The 23,630-nt window shown below is 39.6% G+C and overlaps 1 long non-coding RNA gene across 2 annotated transcripts in view; it reads right to left on the reverse strand.

Moving 5' to 3' along the window:
• Positions 1-3,556: 3,556 nt before the first annotated feature.
• LOC139029652 (uncharacterized) overlaps positions 3,557-23,630 on the reverse strand; it is a 70,866-nt gene continuing 50,792 nt past the window's right edge. The window contains exons 3-5 of one of the 2 annotated variants that reach the window (XR_011491445.1): positions 13,824-14,000; positions 8,718-8,792; positions 3,557-4,481 (exon numbers count right to left, since the gene is read on the reverse strand). This is a non-coding gene — a long non-coding RNA (uncharacterized lncRNA). Of the gene's footprint in view, positions 4,482-8,717; positions 8,793-13,823; positions 14,004-23,630 lie in introns of both variants that reach the window. The other variant, XR_011491444.1, reaches the window with a different exon arrangement.

A 23,630-nucleotide genomic window follows, 5' to 3' on the forward strand; every position in this document is an offset into this window, starting at 1 on the left:
GTGTAGGTTTCAACTGTCCCAAAGAGTCACCCCCAAACTCAGACCACATCCAGTCTGACCCAGAGACAGACATGTATAAGTAGGTAAATACTTCAGGACACAGGTTATGGACATTAATGAGTCATTTAACCAAATCAGGAGATTCCAAAGACAGCAGACTGCTTTAGGAATATCCCTGGATGCTTCAGTTGTTGGAGAGAATTAACATTCCTTGGTGGGAACACAAGTTCCTTGTGGGGAGGCTGGGCTACCGTACCTCATGCATTTTTCCATGAATTGATCAAAACTCTGCAACTGTGGAACATCAGTGTCCCAATGTATTGAAAATACATTGCTACATTCCACATATTAAAAATATACCAATAATGACAGGCTTTAAAAATTGACAAAAACATGTAACACTGTCTCCTTTTATTTATCACACTTGTTTCTTACATTTTAGCACCTCTCATTTGCTTATATGGGAAAAAGTACAAATAACAATTTAAAGAAAAAATAAAAATGACAATTTGAGGGGAATTTGATAACAAGTTTATCTAATGCTGTGGATTTATATTGTTTACATATGACATAAGAGCAAAACATATGAAGGTCCTATGAAATAATTAAGTATATAAGCATTTCGTATCTTTAGATGATGTTTCATTTAAATTAGTGAGAAATACTAAGCTTCCCCCAAATTATTTTGAAGTGAAGCGTTCACAGCAGGAAAACACTGATATGTCTTCATATTGTTAATGACATTTCATTTTCTTTTCTTTATAATTGTATTAGTTATCTATTGCAGTACAACAAGTTACTGCAAACAACAGAACTTAAAAGAACACAAATGAATTCTCATGGATGGAATTGTCAATATATAACACATCACAAATTCTATCCTTTTTCTATAAGTATAAAAGTGAAAAGTGAAAGTGAAGTCACTCAGTTATGTCTGACTCTCTGTGACCCCATGGACTGTAGCCCACCAGGCTCCTCCGTCCATGGGATTCTCCAGGCAGGAATACTGGAGTGGGGTTGCCATGTCCTTCTCCAGGGAATCTTCCCGACCCAGGGATCGAACCCTGGTCTCCTGCATTATAGCTCTTTAAAAATTACAAAGTAAAATAATCACTACTAATTTTGGAAGAAGTTTAAAAAACTAATAAAAGTTCTTTGTATTAAAATTAGAAAATAATGCACCAAGAAGAAAACACTAAAAGTGTTCATAATCCTCATAGCCCCAAGGAAGAGAATTGCTATGAATATCTTCAATTCATAAATTTTAAATTCTGATATACACACTTTGATACATAATGTTGTCATTACTATTTCTTAAACACTGTATTCCACTTAACTTTCATTATCTGCTTGACAAAATATTTCTCAAATGATTTTACAATTTCTAAATAACAGTTTTAGTTTAAATGTAATCATTTAATTTTAGATTAGTTGAATTGAAGAGTATTATCCATGTGAAGTTTGTTCTGAACAATTTTAGTGTTTTTTGTGATATAACATATAATCATCTTTTGAAAATCCCCCATGAATATTTGTAGGTGAAGTGAATTTTACTTTATAGGGTACACAATTGGATACATCTCTCATAAACTATCTGTTTAATAATGCTCAAATACACTTCCGTTAAAGTGAGCTGAGTGGATGTTAATCTATTTCAAAGGTCAGAGTTTCTAATCATATCACGTGTAGATTATTAAATGAAACTAGGCTCTCTCGTCTCAGTTAATGCTTTTCTTTCTTACATTTGGATTTCTTTAATGTTATTACAGCCACTCATGTTTCTATCTCTTTGGAAATCAGCCTTACTTTTGCTTACATGTGTTTATATTTGAACATTCTCAGTATTTTGCTTATGTATGTCTCCTGTAATGGTGTAGAGCTGAAATTTGCTTATAGACACAACTAGGAGTTTTCTGTTTTTAACAATTCCCTTAACACATTGAAACTTCAGCTCTACCTGGGTCTTATTAGCTTTCTTTAACTTAATTTTTGATTCATTGATGAAACAAAAATCTTTAGTTTCGTTTGTGTCAGTCATTCTCCTTGGGATCTGCATGCCACGCATCCTGGTTTTACAGGTAAGTATATATGCAGATGACACCACCCTTATGGCAGAAAGTGAAGAGGAACTAAAAAGCCTCTTGATGAAAGTGAAAGAGGAAAGTGAAAAAGTTGGTTTAAAGCTTAACATTCAGAAAACTAAGATCATGGCATCTGATCCCATCACCTCATGGGAAATAGATGGGGAAACAGTGGAATCAGTGTCAGACTTTATTTTGGGGGGCTTCAAAATCACTGCAGATGGTGACTGCAGTCATGAAATTAAAAGATACTTATTCCTTGGAAGGAAAGTTATGACCAACCTAGATAGCATACTAAAGAGCAGAGACATTACTTTGCCATCAAATGTCAGTCTGGTCAAGGCTATGGTTTTTCCAGTGGTCATGTATGGATGTGAGAGTTGGACTGTGAAGAAAGCTGAGGGCCAAAGAATTGATGCTTTTGAACTGTGGTGTTGGAGAAGACTCTTGAGAGTCCCTTGGACTGCAAGGAGATCCAACCAGTCCATCCTAAAGGAGATCAGTCCTGGGTGTTCACTGGAAGGACTGATGCTGAAGCTGAAACTCCAATACTTTGGCCACCTCATGTAGAGAGTTGACTGATTGGAAAAGACCCTGATGCTGGGAGGGATTGGGGGCAGGAGGAGAACGGGACAACAGAAGATGAGATGGCTGGATGGCATCACTGACTCGATGGACATGAGTTTGAGTAAACTCCAGGAGTTGGTGATGGACAGGGAGGCCTGGTGTGCTGCAGTTCATTGGGTCGCAAAGAGTCGTACATGACTGAGCGACTGAACTGAACTCTTATATTTAACGGGAGAATATTTGAAGCAAAATCTCACTAACTTTCAACATCAATACTTAATAATTCCAAATAATACTAACAGGAACAAAACAAATATGGGGGGTTAAGAGACAATTCCTAATTTAAATGATTTAATGAAACACTGCTTATTAATAATCTAGGTTTGATATAAGATGTTTTCCCCTGAGATGTCATGGATCATAATAAACGCTGTATTTGGAAGAGAACTTAATATCCTTAGAACTTAGGAAAGGCTATTTTCAAGTGAATCTTTTATGCTATTTGAAAAGTGGATGTTATCAGCAGAGGCTGATTCATTAACTGTATCACCTTTTGAACACATCATGTTTTGCATCTTTCAGGGCTGTCTCATGCCCTCTGTCCTGCTGTGACGTCTGTTCTCACCTTGATTTCAACGACCTGTTCGTGGAAGCTATTTTGTACCAGCAGATCCAAGGAGAGTAGGAGATGTCCTTACAGTGTTCTGTTAAAAATAGCAACAGCTTTCAAAGACAAACCTGGGAACACTCTCGTAATTAAATTGGTTCATTAAAAGCTTTACAAGAATTGCTGAAATCTTACTTCTTAACTTTGAAGGCTTTTTATAAGTTAAACATGAAACAGCCATAACATCATGAAATATTATGGTAATAAGATTAGTCTCTTATGGAAAAAATTAAACTTTCAGTAGTTTCCAAACATAAGCACAATTTATTTGAACCGAAGTCATAAGTAAACATAAATATATTTACATTTGTGCATAAAGTAGACTGTATTTAAAATTACTGGATGTTTTAAAGACAGAACTGAATGCAAAGTACAGGGCTCAAAATTCCAAGACCAGATGGTTCTATAAATCCCAGCAGAAAATATACATCTGCTGGGTCTTTGTGAATCTGTTTTGTTTGAAGGAGGTTTTATTTCATCAAATAGCATACTGTCTCAATACATGACTGGTCTTCTCTTAGAAATGTACCACTTGTATTAGGTGCTATTGTTTGTTTCTAGAATGAGTGGAGAGAAAATAATGCTCTGTTTGACACTCAAGGAACTGTTTTATGTTCTATCTAAAGTCAATTTTATCAGTAGAATTTGATTTATTTGATGTATGGCACAAACAAATGTGCCAATTATAGAGTTTGCTGAAATTAACAGGCAGATAAGAAGGACTTTCAAAAACTATTTAATTGCATCTGTAATCTTACAGTATTATGTAAAGACCCTTCTCTATTGATTAGATGATACTGAAAATTACTTTAAATTGATGATAAAATGTCAAGTGTTGCATTTACAGTCTGTTAGCACAGGACTCCAAGCAGGAAAGTCAGGCAGCTGAGGAAGAGTTCCCATAGTTACCACAAGTAAGAGAGACATGCAGTAAACCACAGAAAGTGGAGAGAAGTTAAGCTCTAAGATTCAGAGCACGATAAGCAGAAACAAAACCAAAAACTGGATTTGGACTTGGGAGCTCTGAGTTCCTTCCCTGGTTCTTCTGAGTCAGCTGAGGGCAAGTCACTGAGATCTGGCCAACTTTAGCTTCTTCCTCTTAAAATGAGTGTTTTGTTTCATTTTTTAGTCAAATGATCTCTCAGGTCATCTCTAGCTCTGAAAACCTGTAAGCAAGAAAATTAAGGGAGGAAAAGAACCTAGAAACATAATATGAAATGCTTTACAGTTTATAAATGAAGTGGTGCAAGATATTAAATTTCAGTGAACATTTCAGAGATTTGGTGTTATCTTACATGCCAGTAAAATAAGATTCGTAGCTTTTTTATTATTTTCTTTGATTCTGTCATCTGCTAATCTTGATTGCTGTAACCTTTTGATAACTGGGTTTACATTTTCCTTGTGAGCGTCCCATGTTTCCTTTACTTTAAAAGTCAATCGAATTAGTCATTACTTTGAATGCTTGTAACTTATACCTTCAACAGTCCAGGCTCTGCCCTGAACACCTTTCTTCCTCATGCTTTGCTCCATGTTTTCAGTGAGAACCTGCTGATTCCCAGCATATATGTATGGCATTACTACCACATGAATTGATGTACAGTTTACTATGGCATTATTACTACTAGAATTACTACTTTTCTGCTGGCCAAAATAAGAGTAACTCCAAGTCAAGCAATCAACTCATCTATAATTATCCCTGCAAGCTAGTTTAATGTTAAATAGGCTTGAGTCACTTGGTTGGTTGTTTTGATATAATATAGACTTGTATCAATTGAACAGCTGGGTACACAACAAAGAAACTCAGCAGGGAACATCTAGAACTGGTCCTTGAGGGAATCATCCCAGTAGATGCACCCAGCTTATCTTTAGGTATATATAATTACATTAGGTCCCACACACTTGGGGGCTCCCCAGATGGCTCAGTGGTAAAGAATCCACATGCCAATTCAGGAGACGCAGGTTCAATCCCTGGGTCGGGAAGATCCCCTGAAGGAGAAAATGGCAATCCACTCCAGTATTCTTGTCTGGGAAATCCCAAGGACAGAGGAGCCTGGCGGGCTACAGTCTGTGGGGTTACAAAATAATCAGAACACAACTGAGAACACACAACCAAACACCCATTTGGTTGCAGCTTGTGCAGAGAGGGGACAGTGGACAGTTTTAAAGTGATACGTCAAAATACAGAAGCCCAGCAGAAAGGTAAACCCACAAGGCAAAAGCAAGAAGGTGGCAATGCCAGAATAGAACATACAGGATGCCTAAGAAAGATGGGTTCCCTGAATCTGGGGAAGTTGATAGGGTGACTTTTGCTTTTAAAACTGAGGGCCTGGGGATCTACCTTTGATTAGGAAGGGAATCCAGCTGGTCGGATAATCAGCCCGTTGTCTACAACATGCCTTGCTAACTGAGCTCACTCCTGGATGGCACACTTCAGTAAAGATTTGGATAAATTACAACGTGTTGAGAGAGTAACCAATGCACAGAATCAGAACTGCGAAGCAAGTCCAAACTGGGAACACGAAAAAATGAGTGTCAACTTAGTGAAAATGGAGACTTACTGGCAAGAAGACAGCCATCTTCAGAGAACAGGGGTCACGTGCCATGTTTCTCCACAAGGAAGCAACAGGATCAAATAGAAGCCCATCGTGGTAACTGTGGCCTCAGTGCAATATTAAAAATAAATCTAAATTACCTGTTTTTAAAGGAAATAGATGCTGAGGAAAAACAGGCTCTGACCCATGGGTTAGCATCTTCACAGACCCCAGACAGGAGGGAGGACGGGTCAGCCCACGATCAGGGTGCTTGCTTTTTTCTGGGGGTAATTCCTGAGGTTCTGTATAAAAGCAATTTTAATCCTCAAATTTTTTTAAAAAAAACTGTGTTTTACAACTCAATTCTATGTCCTACCTTCTCTTCAGAGCAAAACTGGCTTTCTCATAACTTGCTGCCTCGGCATATTTTTAGCCAAGACCCCAGTGTGCAGGAAATGATTAAACAAGAACCTCTGTGACCTTCAACAACCAACCCGCTGCTTCAGGCTGTCAAGCAGGACAGCTCCAGTCCTCATGTTTTCCCCAAGGACCTTCTTCAGAACACAGCTCATCCAAAGGCAGGAAGGAAGGTCCTCGGGTGACAAACAGATGGCTCATCGCAGGACCCCAGGAACTGTAGAAGCAGACGTGACCTGAGGTTCCAGTATCTGGAGGAGGGTCCTGCCCCAGCCCCCAGCCCCAAAGGACCTGGAGGCCAGATGTCCCCTTGTAGACAGAATGGGCTGTGCGGGACCCTGGGGACAGAACCTCAGAGCACCCTCCCAGCCTGGCCAAGGGCTCCGGGCAGCTCAGCTCTTCCAAGATCCAAGGTCAGATGTCTGCTTCTCAGAAGGTGAAGAACCTGGGTAGATGAGCTGCCTTTCTGCCCAAGCCTGGGAGGTGCTGATTTCATAGCCCAGTGCCTTTCCTCCTTCAGGGTTTCTGCTTGACCTGAACCCTAACAATCCAAGACCATCGAGTATAGAGCCTGACTGCCAGAGAGAGGTAAAAACAGAGATGAAGGCAGCAACAGAGATGAAAACCCAAGGATTTAGCCACTGCAAATACTGCAAAAAACCTTTTCAAAGTTTTAACAGATGATGTTGGAACTAAGAAACTAAACAGATAAATTAAAAAAGAAGATGTCCTCTGCTGAGATTGAAATTAATGAATCTGATATGTGTGATCATGTGAAAAAATAAATCAGAACATTTAGCAAAAAATATAAAAAAGATGTAACTATGAGGAAAAGACCAAGAGACCAGGAGGGTAGATCTGCAGGCCTAACTCTCAAGGACATTTTAAAAGGGGAAAAAATGATATTATACAATAATTAAGGAAATATGAAATACAGATTTTCCTTTGTTGAACAAAAACGTATGTCTATGAACTGAAATTGCTCACTAAGTCTGAGACTGGGTTAATGTTAAAAGTTAGATTAAGGCATCAGTTCAGTTCAGTTCAGTAGCTCAATCATGTCCGACTTTTTGCAATCCCATGAATTGCAGCACACCAGGCCTCCCTGTCCATCACCAACTCCCGGAGTCTACTCAAACCCATGTCCATCAAGTCGGTGATACTGATATAATTCTGAATCTCTCATAAAAAAAGAACAAACAGATCTAGTAGAGTAATTGCAATAAAGAATTTGAAAAACCTATATAAGCAGGAAAAAATGGTATCTAAACTTTCAACTGAACTATAAGAAGGTAAAAATCAATGAAAAAAGAAAGACCACAATCAGGAATCCTATACAAAGTAAGATAGCCTTCACTTTTCAGAAAGAAAAATATATTTGAGGATAAAAAAACACTCAAAACATTTTATACAAGTATCCAAAGTAAGAAAGAGCATTACTTGATTAAAAGAAAAAGCACTAAATAATAAAATAGAAAAGACCACTTCAAGAAAAGGCCGAAGAAAAAGAAAACTGAAACGTTAAGGCTTGGTGGTACAGTGGTTAAGACTCTGCACATCCAATACAGTGGACGAGGGCTCCATCTCTGGCCAGGGAGCTAAAAACCCACATGCCACGTGGCGTAACCAAGAAAAGAAAGAAGTAACCATATTATCTTCCACCTGCCACAGTATAAATGCATACATATGTCATTATTGTGTCAAGGTACATAACATATGTGCATATAATTAGATAAAGAAATAAGGTCAACCTCTGAGGAAAGCTCTAAATAACAGTGAATGAAGAAAGTAAGGGAAGACATTCTCATACTAATAAAATCCTCCCTCACCTTAGGACTTGAGAACCTGGCCATGTAAAGGGAGAAAGGATCTCATGATCAAAATGCAGCAGCTGAAAGAGAAGTAGAGCAACAGGAGAAACCTACATAAATATGAAGGAATATAGGGACCAAAAAGGCAAGCATGTAACGGTGAGGTAAGCCTGGGCAAATCACTCCCCGCTCTGTTGGAACACAGACATGGCCTGGCTCATACAGACTGAATACAAGTGCCCAGGCCCAGAGGGGCATCCCTAAAGCAAGCAGCCAGGCAAACTGTTGCAAACTAAAGACAAACAGGAAGTCAAGTGTGTGTTCATGGCACTGTTGGAAAAACAAAACAGCTGTATCATCCATCAACAGCAGAGAAATGGGTACTCTTGTAGTTATTCCTGGAACTATGACATTTTCTATTTTGCAAATAAATCAGATAATTTTGTAAAGTATATTCTATATTATATATATATAATATTATGTTATATTAACACATATATATGGAATTTAGAAATATGTTAATGATGACTCTATATTCGAGACAGCAAAAGAGACACAGATGTAAATAACAGTCTTTTGAACTCTGTGAAAGAAGGCGAGGGTGGGATGATTTGAGAGAATAACATTGAAACATGTATATTACCATATGTGAAACAGATCACCAGTCCAGGTTCGATGCATGAGACAGGGTGCTCAGGGCTGGTGCACTGGGATGACCCTGAGGGATGGATGGGGAGAGAGGGGTTAAAATTTAAAAAAAAAAAAAAAAAGTTAAAAAAAAAGTATAAACTTATATTCTTGAATCCACTTTACTTTTAGAATTTTAGAATAATCTAGCCAGTGGAAAAATAAGCATTGATATACAAAGTATGGTCACATAAATTTTGGTATATTCAATTTACCCATTAACCACTAAACTATATGTATATAAATTTATTATATATAATTTAAATATATATAATAAATATATAAATGGGATAACTTGGAAAAATATATTTCAGATGAGAAACAAATGAATGGCATAATAGCAAAAAAAGAAAAATCAGCTTGCTCTTTTAGAATTGTCTGCAGTGTCAATGAAAAGAAATTTCAAATTCACAGATTAAAAAAGGTAGAAACAAGTCTTCCCGGCATGTAATAAATTAAACAAAGTCTAATTCCTTAACACCCTAGGGTCCTCCAGCCTGACCACCCACACAAACCCACTTTGTAGCTCTCTGAGTGACATATTTATGATTCCATGTCCATCCTTTGTCTTACGCTTTTTACCTAAAGATTAATAAAGTCTAGTTACCCAAACCCTACTGCATTTATATTTTTTACTGTTTGTATACATTAGGTCTTAATTGCAATGTATTTATGCATTTAGGACAGAAACATTTTTCCCAGGATTTGTAGTTGTTGTTTTACTTGTAATTAAACTCAAATTTGAAGTCACCAATAATCAGTATTGGGTCTCTCAGGTGGCACTAGTGGTAAAGAACACACCTGCCAATGCAGGAGACCTAAGAGATGCAGGTTCAGGTAGATCCCTTGGGTCAGGAAGATCCCCTGGAGGAAGAAATAGCATCCCACTCCATATTCTTGCCTGGAGAATCCTATGGACAGAGGAGCCTGGCGGACTGCAGTCCATAGGGTTGCAAAAGAGCTGGACATGAATGAAGCAACTTAGCATGCATGTAATAATCAGTATTAACCAGTAGGCTATTATTCATGGAAACAGAACTGAATAAACAGTCTTGAAAAAATGTTTCTTTAAAAGTAGCATATACAGTTGAGAACCAATTTAATAATACCTTTCCTTCTAATAAGGATAAATCAGTAAGGCTGCCTGGAGAGGCATTCAGATCCCAAACAGAGTTCATATTTTTATCTAGGGTAAACTCAGCTAAAACAGCTAAGTCACTTAAACACAATTCCTGCACTAGTTTTCATCTGAGAATCATATGATCAGAGGAAAATGAAGAATCCTTTAGCAAGAATGCAAACAAGACTGAACCCAGCAATCTGACTCGTGAAGGTAGCAATTTTCAGTCCTTTCTACAGCCCTTTGTAGGAAGAAAGTCACCACTTCAGGTCTGGGGGTGGACAAAGTGGGACTCACACAAGAACCTCTGGGCCCGTTAATTCAAACCATTAAAATGCAAGACCTAAGGAAACTACAGAGCAACAATCTACAAATTATTATAATTTCTCAGCATCCAAATGACTCATCAGCCCCTGACTTACATGTAGCTGTGAATAACACATTGCTGTTCCCTGGGAGATGTAACAAGCCCGTGCCATAAGAAACTGGTTCACTTTTGAGCTGTCACTAAACACCTTCATTTAAAGTTCCTCATTTGAAAGAATGCCTTATAATTTGTTTTTCTGAAAAATTCATGCTTGTTATTCAAAAAGCACAAGAAGAAGCAAACTGGCATCCATTTACAATGGTTCTCATCATGAACATTTTCAGATTCCTTATGTTATGATTGGAACCGCATGTGACATATTTATATCCTTAGGGGATTTTGCTGCTAAAGACTTCTGAGCTCATTGTGTAAGGAAGAAGTGATGCCCTGTGACCAAGCAGTTTTGAGGATGATGGTGCCATGGAAGAATACACTGCATTTTCCATTCGGCTCACTAGATATTTACCACTGGCTGATGAATTCCCAGTTATCTTTGGATCCACTGTCAGAGAAGGGCATTCTTGCTGTTGCTCAGGACAACAAATTCAGATCTTAATAATAAGAGTGCTTCCCATATTCAAGATTCTCTCCTCCCCTTATCTGTAAACCTTCATGTTGGATTTTCCGTAACAAATATTGCTCATAACAAGCACATTACAGTGTCAGCAATGAGAGCACTCTCCTCTTGGTCCTGAGATGCCAGGGTCTGACAGCACAGTGGAGCCTGGGACGGGCGGAGAGGGAGGTGCCCTTGAGTACCTGCTCTGTCTCTGTGCCCTGCACCTGCCCCACAGGTGCCACCAGGGGCAACACCCATGAAGCACAGAGGAGAGGACTTCAGGGAACACAGGTTTCCATCCCAGCTGTGTGTCCTCAGGATGCATATTTAGCACCCAGGGACCTCACTTTCCTTATGTTAAAACAAGGATAACAATGTCCACCTTGAAAGACTCATAAAGGTCCAGTAAGGCTGATGTTATGCATGAATCCTCCATCGGGGCTGGAGGCACCAATGTCTAAAAATGGTCCAGGTGAAGTGGGCATAGTAGGACCCTAGGCTCCGAGTCCTGGACTCGAGCCCCTGCCCCCACCCAGAATACCACGGTCCTCTCGTGGCCCCCACTTTGCTCTGCACCTGACTTCCCTCCACGCAGTGGGCACACGACTGCTCTGAGGAGGGATGGAGAAGCCCTTCACCTCACTCTGTGGTTTGCCTCGCTGCTTTCATGTTTTGGAGACTTGGAGGTTTTTCAGTATCCCTGGCCATCATCACTGAGGTGAGGACAGGTACAGCGTCCTCCCACAGGACTGAATCACTGTCTGGAGAACACCACCACAGAGGAGAGGAAGGCCGGGACCCAGGGGTCACTGTGGCTCTGGGAGACAGCCTCTTGTATTTCCAATGCTTGCATCCCCACTCTGCATGTGGCAGCTGACAGTGTCCTCCCCTCCCCCGAGAATGCCCAGCACTGCTTCTGTGAGGGGGCTACCATTTCATTCTCAGAGAACACGGGAGCTGCCCGAGTCCACAGCCCCCACAGGTGGCAGGCACGAGGCCATGGTGAGGCCACAAGCATAGCGCAGTGCCCACGTGGGAAAGCCCTCAGCTCGTTCCGCTGAGGCCCATCCAGCCCTTAGTTCATTTCCAGGCATCAGCAGATGATCCACATTTTCCTGCTCCCAGGTCACCACTCACTCCATGCTATTTGATTTTTTTAATTAATTTATTTTTAATTGGAGGATAACTGCTTTACAATATTGTGTTGGTTTCTGCCACACATCAGCATGAAGCAGCCATAGGTACACGCATGTCCCCTGCCTCCTGAGCTCCCCTCCCACCCCATTCCACTCCTCTAGGTGACAACACAGGGTCTGTGCTCCCTGCATCATACGGCAAATTCCCACCAACTACCTATTTTACATATGTTAGTGTATATGCTTCAGTGCTACTCTATTTGTCCCACTCTCTCCTTCTTTTGAGCCATACTTTCCCCATCTATTGAAGGATAACAGAATCCACATCTTAAAAGCTCAACTCCAGAAAAATAAATGACCCAATCAAAAAATGGGCCAAAGAACTCAACAGACATTTCTCCAAGGAAGGCATACAGATGGCTAAAAAACACATGAAAAGATGCTCAACATCACTCATTATCAGAGAAATGCAAATCAAAACCACAATGAGGTACCATTACACGCCAGTCAGGATGGCTGCTATCCAAAAGTCTACAAGCAATAAATGCTGGAGAGGGTGTGGAGAAAAGGGAACCCTCTTACACTGTTGGTGGGAATGCAAACTAGTACAGCCACTATGGAAAACAGTGTGGAGATTTCTTAAAAAAGCTGGAAATAGAACTGCCATATGACCCAGCAATCCCACTTCTGGGCATACACACCGAGGAAACCAGATCTGAAAGAGACATGTGCACCCCAATGTTCATCGCAGCACTGTTTATAATAGCCAGGACATGGAAGCAACCTAGATGCCCATCAGCAGATGAATGGATGAGGAAGCTGTGGTACATATACACCATGGAATATTACTCAGCCATTAAAAAGAATTCATTTGAATCAGTTCTAATGAGATGGATGAAACTGGAGCCCATTATACAGAGTGAAGTAAGCCAGAAAGATAAAGACCATTACAGTATACTAACACATATATATGGAATTTAGAAAGATGGTAACGATAACCCTATATGCAAAACAGAAAAAGAGACTCAGATGTATAGAACAGACTTGTGGACTCTGTGTGAGAAGGCGAGGGTGGGATGTTTCAAGAGAACAGCATCGAAACATGTATATTATCTAGGGTGAAACAGATCACCAGCCCAGGTTGGATGCATGAGACAAGTGCTCGGACCTGGTGCACTGGGAAGACCCAGAGGAATGGGGTCGAGAGGGAGGTGGGAGGGGAGATCGGGATGGGGAATACATGTAAATCCATGGCTAATTCATGTCAATGTATGACAAAAACCACTACAATATTATAAAGTAATTAGCCTCCAACTAATAAAAATAAATGGAAAAAAAAAGATACTGTGAGAACAAAATGGGTGTGTCTATGAAGAAACTTGGGAGGCTTCAAAAGGTGATATGGTAGGTGTCACAAACCACATTATATCACTAGACAAGGTCTTCGACTAATGCTAATAGGACTCACCTCCCCCAAATTTCCAATGAGCATGGCTAGACAGCTTATATAGCATGGATAGTCTAAATCAGTTGGATTCCTGGGATGTTTTCTCTCTTGCTGATCCCCAGAAAGGAGATTTATTCAGTACCAATAAATGGTGTTTTGTCCTTGGTGTAGGCATAGGAGATGCAGTGAGTATAGGAGACCAGATCCACCATCAGGTCCCTCTCCCCCTACAAGGTTGGTGTGAGTGGAGGAGGCTGGGGGAGAGCTGCTCTGTCCTTCCTAGGGTCCCCTCCATCAACATCCACCTGCCTTCTCAAGGGAGAAGAAAGTGTGCTTCTTTGTGTACTTTTGTGCAAAGAGCATGATCCTTGACCCTGGAAGTAAAGAAATGCATGTACCTAAATCCACACCAAGCAATGACGTGGGCACTGACCTCCACAGCTGTCCGCCACACTCACACATGGGCCTTGAGAATCTCAGGGCAGCTCACATCATCCCACGGGCGCACTGCCCTCACGCACACAGCAGCCTGGGCCTGCTGAATGCCATCACCAGTCACAGCTGGGGGAGCCGTGCAGGGCTGAACACTCCAGGGCTTTGATACCAGAACCTGCTGGTGAAAAAATAAAGGTGCGTTTGAAAGTAGGGCCTGGGCTGAGTGACAGTGACGTGCCCTCAAGAGTGAAGCCAGGTCAGCCAAAGGGACGTGGAGGGAAGACGGATGCTCACTCTCCAGCCGGGAAGCTCTGAATAGGCAGCAACGATTACCAAGTTCTTAAACCCCAGACTTTTGAACTATCGCTTTCTATTTAAGTTTTACAAAATGATTCAAAGTAAAGCTCTGTCAAGATTTAAAAAAAAAAAAACAAAACACATCTTTTCATCTAAAACTAGATGAAACTTTAGATAAACTAGATAAAACTTTAGAAATTGCCTGAGTGATTTAATATTGACATGTTAACCTATAAAGGACATATTGCCCTTAACTGACATATACTAGTTGATTATATCTCTGGACTCATTGAAACAAACACATGATTTTTACATGAAAGGATACAGTTTAAGAACATTATTAAAGTGACCCTTGTTCATTCCTTCAAGAAATAACTGAGTACCGCACACCAAGCGCTTTCTCCTGCTGGGTCCACCAGAGCAGACTCAGATGCAGTATAGAAAAACTGGAGCCACGGATGTGGTCTTGAGAGCTTCGGTGGTGTCCCGCCCCCCACCACCCCCCACTGCAGATTCGCATGTGGAAGTGCTAACTCCCCGCACTTCAGAATAGACTGCACTTGGAGATACAAACTTTAAAGAGCAGTTTAATAAAAATAAGGCCATTAGGATGGACCCTAATCGAATATGACTAGTGTACTTGTAAGGAAAGGAAATGTGGACATGGGCTAGAGGGAAGACCAGTGAGGACAAAGGGAACAGACATCTGTCCACAAGGTGAGGTGGGATCCCTTGGCAGGAACAAACTCTCCCAACACCTTGGTCTTGAACTTCAGGCTCCAGAATTGTGAGAGAGTAAGTTTATGCTATTTAAGCCACCCAGTCTTGGTATGTTGTCATGGCAACCCTAGCAAACTAATCACATAGGGAAGACAGCTTTCTCAAGGAACCGAAGCTTCCCCAACTTGTTTAGTCTTTGACTACATATATTCTTAAATTATTACCCTTAAACATATTAGCCCAATTATGTGTTGCAATAAGTCCAGAGTGCTAAAAATAATTTATAAGAATTAATTAAATGAAATAGTATGTGAGTTACATCTGCCAAGGTGCAATAAAAACAGTTAAACTTTTAAGTACTTTCTTTATAATATAATTCACAAATGGAAGCTATCTGGAAGAATACTTTTAAGGAAAGAGTAATTTTTAGTATAATGCTAATTAAAAACTTAATTCTAGGCAGTGTTTGATGTCCTTCCTTTTTGAAATTTGTTGGAATTTTTTTTTCTTTTATAAGCTGTTGTTGATTGAACCCATGGATGTAGAACTGAGGATGTGGGCCTTGACTGTACAACTTTGACTATGACTCATGATAGCTGCCATCTTTGTCTTATTTATGCTTTTAAATGAAATGTTTTTAACATTTAATTAATTGTTTGTAGTGGATTTTTCTCTATTAAGTTAGGATGCTCTGTTTTTCCTAGAACGTTAAGAACTTTTCTTAAATTCAAGAGAGATGTTACACTTTTCATGGAATATTTTTCCTACAAATACTGAAATAATTTTTTTTCCTGTTTAATCTGTTCATGACATAATCATATGAATATTTAAAAATTTTGGTACCAATTTTATTCACAGAGTGAAACTGTTTGGGTCATGTTTTATATATATATTGCACAACTTGAATTTTCAATACCTTGTTTAGAATTTTTATCTAAATTTCTGTGAGATATTATCTTATAAAAGTTGCTTTCTTCATACTGCTTTTTTTTTTTTTAATTTTGAAATGTTGCTGTCCTCAGACAATAAGTGTTTTGCATTCCCTCCTTTTATACTCTCTGAATGACTCCATGGGATTTGGAACTGTCTAGATTTATTTATAAACCAAATACTAGGCTTGGTTTGAAGAACACATGTCAGAAATTTATTCTGAAAAGCTTCCTTCCCATTTGAGGTCACAACGTCTACACTATTTTGCCAAAGAGTTTTGCGTCTCTTTATTGCTTTGTACCTTGTTCTGCATTTCCAACAAGATAAGTGGATAATGTGCTACATTAATAAATAGAGTTTTATTATTGCTGTTGCCGAAATGTGTCCTCAAGAAATGTTTGTGGAAGCACTCATCTCCAGCACCCGTCCATGGGGTCTCATAATGTGTAAGCAGGATCCTTTCAGATGTTATCAAGTTGAGTCCATAAACTGGGCTCTAATCCACTATGACTGGTGTCCTTATGAGCAGAGGAAAATGCAGACACACCACACAGAGAATATACCTCGGGATGACAAAGGCCAACGGTATGTGGCAGCCACAAGCCAAGGAAGACCAAGGATTGCTAGCAAACTGCTAGAAACTAAGTGAAGGATCAACCCTTATAAGTTCCAGAGGGAGCAGGGTTCCACTGACTCCTTGAACCAGGCTTTTCTACCCTCCAAACAGAGGTCGGGACATTTCTACTGTCTTCTGCCCTCCAGCTGTGGTTCTTGTCAGGGCAGCCCTAGGAAGCTAACGTGATTATTAGCTCCCACAATTTCATGCTAAATTCACCCCTAATTTCTAAAACAGTTTTTCTGCTCATTTTTAATGTAAGGTAATTTTGATTTTTATCTTTGAAGGTATTGTTAAATTAAATGTCTTAGAATAAGTTATAAAGTTATGTTGTATTCTGAATGGTTAAGCTTAAATTACACAGCACGAGCAATAATGGTTAATGGAAATCAGAAAGTTAAAAAGGTGAAATTAATGGCCATGAGTTGCGAGAGTCCAGAAAATACATGGTAGTTTGAGGTTTTAAAAAGTAGAACACTGAGCTCCCCCTGATAGTATAATCTTGGCTTTGTTCATTTCAGTCCTTTGCTATCGATCCGTTTCTCAGGTCATAACCAATTTAGCTAAACATTAAACATGCCCGTCCCTGTTGTCACTTGCTGCTTGTACTGTGGCTCACCCCAGAGCTCTGAGAATTACTGAGAGTTTCAACCGCGCGTAGCACAGGTACCATATTGCGTAACTTATTAATGCTACAGAGCTGATGTTTGAAACAGTACCGGACGTGAGCTCCAACCTCATCAGAAACTTATTGATTCACCCACATGACTCAAGAGGATGCTAGCACTATTTTTTTAACTTTTTAAATTGTTGGCTGTCACTCGTCTTTCTTAGCTATAACTAGCCCCTGTGTGTGTATGCTCAGTGGCGTATGACTCTTTTATGACCCCACAGACTGTACCTGGCCAGGCTCCTCTGTCCATGGGATTTCCCAGGGAAGAATACTGGAGTGGGTTGCCATTTCCTTCTCCAGGGGATCTTCCCTCCCAGGGATTGAACCTGTTATCTCCTGCATGGGCAGGCGGGTTCTTTACCGCTAAGCCATCAGGGAAGCCCCAGTTAGCCCCGAGCGACAATATAAAGCAAATTCTCTATAGTATCTTTGGTATATCACTTCACTTGACAAATTTCCTCCCCAAATCTAACACTCAGCAACATATGCAAGAGTCAAATCCACATCTCTTATATCTCCTGCATTAGTAGTCAGGTTCTTTACCACTAGCGGTACCTGGGAAATCCTTCAAAATGTTAAACTGGTGTAAAGGCAGCATGGTTATGACTGTCAAGATTCGTACACTCTGAGATGGCACGTGATGGGCACTGCTCCTGAGGGTGACGGTGGTAGCGCCGACCGACCTCCTTTCTGCTGAGCACAGGCACAAAGCTGGAGCCTGCAGGTGCCCTTGACCACAGCACTGCCCAAATTAAGTACTGATTTAGAGAGCCCTGCCCAGGGCAAGCGTGGGAACTGTCTTCATGGGGTCTCCTGACTTTGATGACTGTAAAGTTTAACTGTGTTTACATTTAACTTCTAACCCTTCTATTACTGCCAAACAGAAACACTCATGGAATAATAAGAGGAAACAAAGTTAGCCAGGCTTCAAAGTGGCACTTTTGTTGCTGTTTTGATGTACAAAGAATCGAGAGAAAAGATTCACAGACCTTGAAATGAGCTATTTCATGCCCCAAAGACAACAATATCGATCCATATCTAATTTCATAAGGACAGTTTGTCTTAATGCCTGCTTGGAAACGATGGATAATAAGAAGAATTTTCATTCAGCTGGACCATTCAGAGAGGGCAGAAGCTCCTGAATGCTTCCCCCCTCCCCAGGGCTGTACCTGCCCGTCTGATTCAGGGTGAAGGACAGATAATGCAGCAATTATGATTTAAAAGAAACAAAAGCCTCTACCACAAACATTGAGGAAATGCTAAGGAATGCCATTTTGTGATAAAATGTCCTTATGGAAAAGCTTTCTGAGACTCTTCTGAATGTTTCATACAAATATGATCATTTAGTAACTTTCAGAGAGAAAATATGAATCATTCAAAAAAGCACAATGCCCTTGTGAATGTGACACAAAATCACACTTTTTCGGGGCCCAGGGTAGGTCACCCCACATGTACAGGGGTGCAATATTGATTATTCTGAATTAAAGTTAGCTAGAAGTGGTCAACACAAGAAGAACCATTTCCGTCTCTCTGAAGCAGGATATCAATCTTTCATTTGAAAATTTCTTTCTCTGCAGCCAGATAGAAGGTCGCTTTTATCACCAGAGATGGAGATGTGGGGGGAAGAAGCCTCCAGAAATAAACCTTGTGACTTTTATAATTGACTCCCCCAAGCCCAAACTCCGTTTAGATTCTTCCATAATTGGATACCAAAATCTAAGTCTCTTATCCTGTCATTCCTCACCAATTTTTTGTTTGTCTTTGTCTAAAAAGTATAAAAGCTGCCTGAATCAAAATTTGTTTCCTTTTTTGTCTGTTAACCTTTCTGGTGTCAACTGGATCATTAGTTCAGACACAGGACTCAAGAGGGGCAGGAGGGAGATGTCCCCTCCCCAAAAACCGCTTCAGCTTCAGAGAAGCCAACGACATACTGTCACCTACCATCTGAGCAGTGACATGTCTGACATGACTGTCAGATCAGAAACACGTGTGGTGTAATGTTATGGTTAATTTTTGTTGTTTAGTCACTAAGTTATGTCAAACTCCTTTGCAACCCCATGGACTGCAGCCTGCCAGGCTCCTCTGTCCATGGGATTTCCCAGGCAAGAACACTGGAGTGGGCTGCCATGTCCTTCTCTAGGGGATCTTTCCGACTCAGGCATCGAACCTGCATCTCCTGCATGAGCAGGCATATTCTTTACCACAGAGCCGCCTGGGAAGCCCTGTGGTTAACTGGTAGTCACTAAAACACCAGAAAGAAAAGTTGGTCTCTTCATCTGAAGGAAATTTGTGCCTCAAAATACTTTTCACTAAACACTTACCTCAGGACTCTAAATGCTTCCTGAAAGATTTTAATAACTCATAACATTTTCTTTTAAAATTCTTCTACAATTAAAATATCATGCATTTTGGACAGCTATAATGCTCTATCTTTAAGATACATTATCTCTGTAACTGAAATGGCACAGAAAAGTAAGCAAGTGGGGAGAATAAATTGTCTCCTTTTTTTCTTACAGCCTTATCCACTTTTTGCTTTTATAGAAGGAAGGACATTTCTTTCTACCTCCACATTACAGGAAGAAAATAATCTAAGCTACTTCACATGATAGTTTATAGAGAACTAAAAATGTAATAGTCATCCAATTTTCAAAAGCAGAATATAGAATACAGAACTCTATGCACAACAATAGTCATTCAAGCTCTACTTTGTGATCAGTTAGAGAAAGGGAGAAGAGATGGGACTAAAAATAAATTTAAAGAGAACAAGAAGAAACAGAAATATAAAAATATAAATGATAACAGAGAATGAAGAATATGACACAGGTACATCCAGGAGGTAACAGACAAGGACAGACTTCACACAGCAAAAGGAACAGGTTCACGTCCACCAGTAATTCATGTGTAAGGAACACAGGCATATTTGAAAAACCATTCAGAGAAAATCTTTCATGGACATACGATTTGGACCTTTACCACATGACAACTATTAACAAGAAAATCTCCTCCCCTTTTTCACCCCAGTGGTAAGCATGGATGAGAAATTTGCTTTCAAGATATGTTTCACAGTCAGGATAAAATACAAACACTGAAAAAGTAAACAATTTTATTAGATTTTACCAACATACAGTAACTCTTTGAAATCTCTGGTCCTGAGAAACGTTTTCTTTTTGCTTAAAAGGCTCACTAACAAGTAAGTATTGGGGTTAAAGACAGGTAAGCCCCAGACAGACTTTTCCTCTTTTCATAACCAAAAAGATAGGAAAAAAAACTGAAAAGGAAAATTAAAAAAAAAGTGAAATTATGGAAAGGAAAATAGTGAAGGATTGAAAGACAGGATAAACTTTGGTTTTCAGGGGAGAGAACACTGCCATAGAGTAACTGAAGAGATGTGAGAGGTAGAAGCCAGGGCAGTAAATCAAGGTACACTGGAAAATGTGCAACAAATGGTTCCTGCTCCTTATTTTATATATATATACACACACACATATATATATAATTATAATTATATATATTTATTTATATTTTTTATATATATTTATATTTTATATATTATATATACATATATTTATATTTTATATATAATTATAATTATATATATTTATATTTTATATATTTATATTTTATATAGTATATATTTTATATATTTATTTTATTTATATATAATTATATATAATATAATTATATATATATATACATATATATATAAAATGGGCTTCCTGGTGGCTCAAATGGTAAAGAGTCTGCCTACAATGTAGGAGACTCAGGTTAGATCCCTGGGTCAGGAAGATCCCCTGAAGAAGGAAATGGCAACCCACTCCCAGTATTCTTGCCTGGAGAATCCCAGGGACAGAGGAGCCTGGTGGGCTGCCCCATCTATGGGGTCACACAGAGTCGGACACAACTGAAGCAACTTAGCAGCGACAGCAGCACACATATATACTATAGTGAAAGTGAAAGTGTTAGTCACTCAGTCTTGTCTGACTGCAATTCCACAGACTGTAGCTAGCCAGGTTCCGCTGTCCATCGAATTCTCCAGGCAAGAATACTGGAATGGGTTACCATTCCTATCTCCAGGGGATCTTTCTGACCCAGGGATTGAACCCGGGTCTCCTGCATTGCAGGCAGATTCTTTACTGTCTGAGCCAGCAAGGAAGTCAGGTATTTATCTTTTCATTCCTAAAACACAGCTACTAAGACTCACAACTATAAAATCCATGAAACTGATGCTAAATTCAATGTCATGCTTTCAAGTGTTGAGCTCATTATTTTGCATTCTGCTTCTGCAGAATGAACAGCACCAATGTCCTCTGAGCCTGGACCTTGGGGATAACTGACTGACATCCGGATTCTAATTGGCCTCTTGTCACTTTTTATTTGCTCAACCATGTGTCTCCTTTCCTGCAGGGCTATAGAGCTGACGGAATGAGTTTTAATTTTCGGAAACCGGGGTTAAGATAATGCAAGAATCAAACATGAACGTAGTTTTCTGTCATCATTTTTCATTCCCTTTCATATAAAATTAAGACATCATAGTTGATTGATGCGAACATCAATCAACCATTGATTGACACTAACAGCTGATTCATTGGGAAAGTCCCTGATGCTGGGAAAGATTGAGGGCAGAGAGGATGGCATCAGAGAGGAGGGCATCAGAGAGGAGGGCATCAGAGGATGAGACGGCTGAATGGCAACACCGATGCAACAGACATGATCGTGGGCAAACTTTAGGAGATGGTGAGGGACAGGGAGGCCTAGCATACTGCAGTCCTTAGGGTCGCAAAGAGGTGGACATGACTGGGCCGCTGAACAACACAGTTGATTGAACCAGGTGCCTCCATCAGGACACTTGGGGCATTTGTGGAATCAAACAGTTTCACTGGTCTCAAGATGCTCGTATGCCAATTATAATAAAAACAGTGTCTCCCAAAGCCTGATGCTCACCTGTGGGCAATGGCATACAAACAGGTGCGTTCGACCTGACAAGACCTGGCAGAACCACTGGGCGGAGGCCAGTCTGACAGAGGCTGCCTGGCAGAGACTGGCACCTCGAAGCCTGCTCCTTGGGGCAGGAGCATCAGAACAGACCTGTGGTACAAATTCATGCCACTTAGATTCTGCAGGAACAAGTTTCCCTCTCTTTGAGGCTGACCAAATGTCTATGGCCACCAGTCCAAGGTAGTACCTGCACACAGACTGAAAACACGCCACACTCTTCATCCCTGTTCTGATTTACGGAGATCATTAAAAAGTAAGGAGAACTGAAGGGACAACAATTTTGTAATCAAAATAATATCTTACTGTGAAAATGCATGCCTCTGTGTGTCGTTAACTGCACTGTCAACCTTCTGCCCAGCATCAAGAGTGGATGAGTCAGCAAAGCCAGCCCCAGCTTGGCTACCCTGTATGGCTTTGAAAGTCGATTTCACGATGGAAAATATCAAACCGACCTTGAAGTTAAGAACAGTGTGCTATAAATGGTGTTGTAAAAACTTCTAAGACAATAACAACGTTATACACTGTCGACATGATACTGTCCACTGCGGACAAGTGGGCAATTATCCTAAAGTGAAGCTCCCACCAAGCATTATTTAGGGAATTAAAGCATTCCAGAATCTGGTAAAGCTATGTGAAATATTTCCTCTTTTACAACCCTGATTCAAATAGGATTCAAGCACATTAGCAATTTGTCATCTTGGGCAAGATATGAAAAGCCTATCTCTTCAGCCACCTTGCTTTAATGTTAAACATTAAAACAGAGTAAATATTATTACAACCCTATGGATATTTCTTAAAGCAAGAATTGAACTCTCAGTAACATTTCAGTGAAAAATAATTCATGCTATTTCTAGAGCTCTTGAAAGTGTGAGAATTCTGTCAAGTTAAATATTATAGACAAAGGAGCTTTTCACTTAGAGTTGATAATCTTTGACATAGTAAATTTTCTCATGATGATGGTTCAAGAAGTTTAAATTTAAAGAAAAATATAAAATAAAAATGATCATGAATAAATATTTTAAATCCATATATGAAAAATAATTAAGCATACCCATATTTTAGTTCATTTTTGAGGATATTAAAAATATAGCAAATAATCTTAACATTAACTCTCACTTGTATGTCATTTTAACTATCAATTTTTAAGTTTCTTAGTTTTAGGGTAGAATAAAGTAACCTTTTTATTATTCATTTGGTTTCAGTATTGTTTTTTTTTTTTTTCGTACACATTGCAAAGAGATTTCCTCAGAGCAGCACTGTTTTATGCAAAACAAGTTCAGTTTATTGGGGCACATTAGAACAAAACAATACTATTAATATCTTATTTGTCTCAGAAATCTTCTCAATTAATGACATACAGAAGAGGATAATCAGGAATTCTGAGCATATTTTCCATCTTTTCACACATAGTTTTGCAGAGATGGAGGAGGAAGGATATCGTTTTCCTTTGTTAAGTCTTGGCATTAACAGAAAAGGGGGAAAGATCTCAGCCAGGTTACAGAATAAACTCTCAAAAAAAGAAAAAAAAAGGTACAGATGACCCTATCTGTAGGGCAGGAAGAGAGATGCAGATG

This window comes from Odocoileus virginianus, chromosome 15, assembly GCF_023699985.2.
Source record: "Odocoileus virginianus isolate 20LAN1187 ecotype Illinois chromosome 15, Ovbor_1.2, whole genome shotgun sequence".
Classification (NCBI taxonomy): Eukaryota; Metazoa; Chordata; class Mammalia; order Artiodactyla; family Cervidae; genus Odocoileus; species Odocoileus virginianus.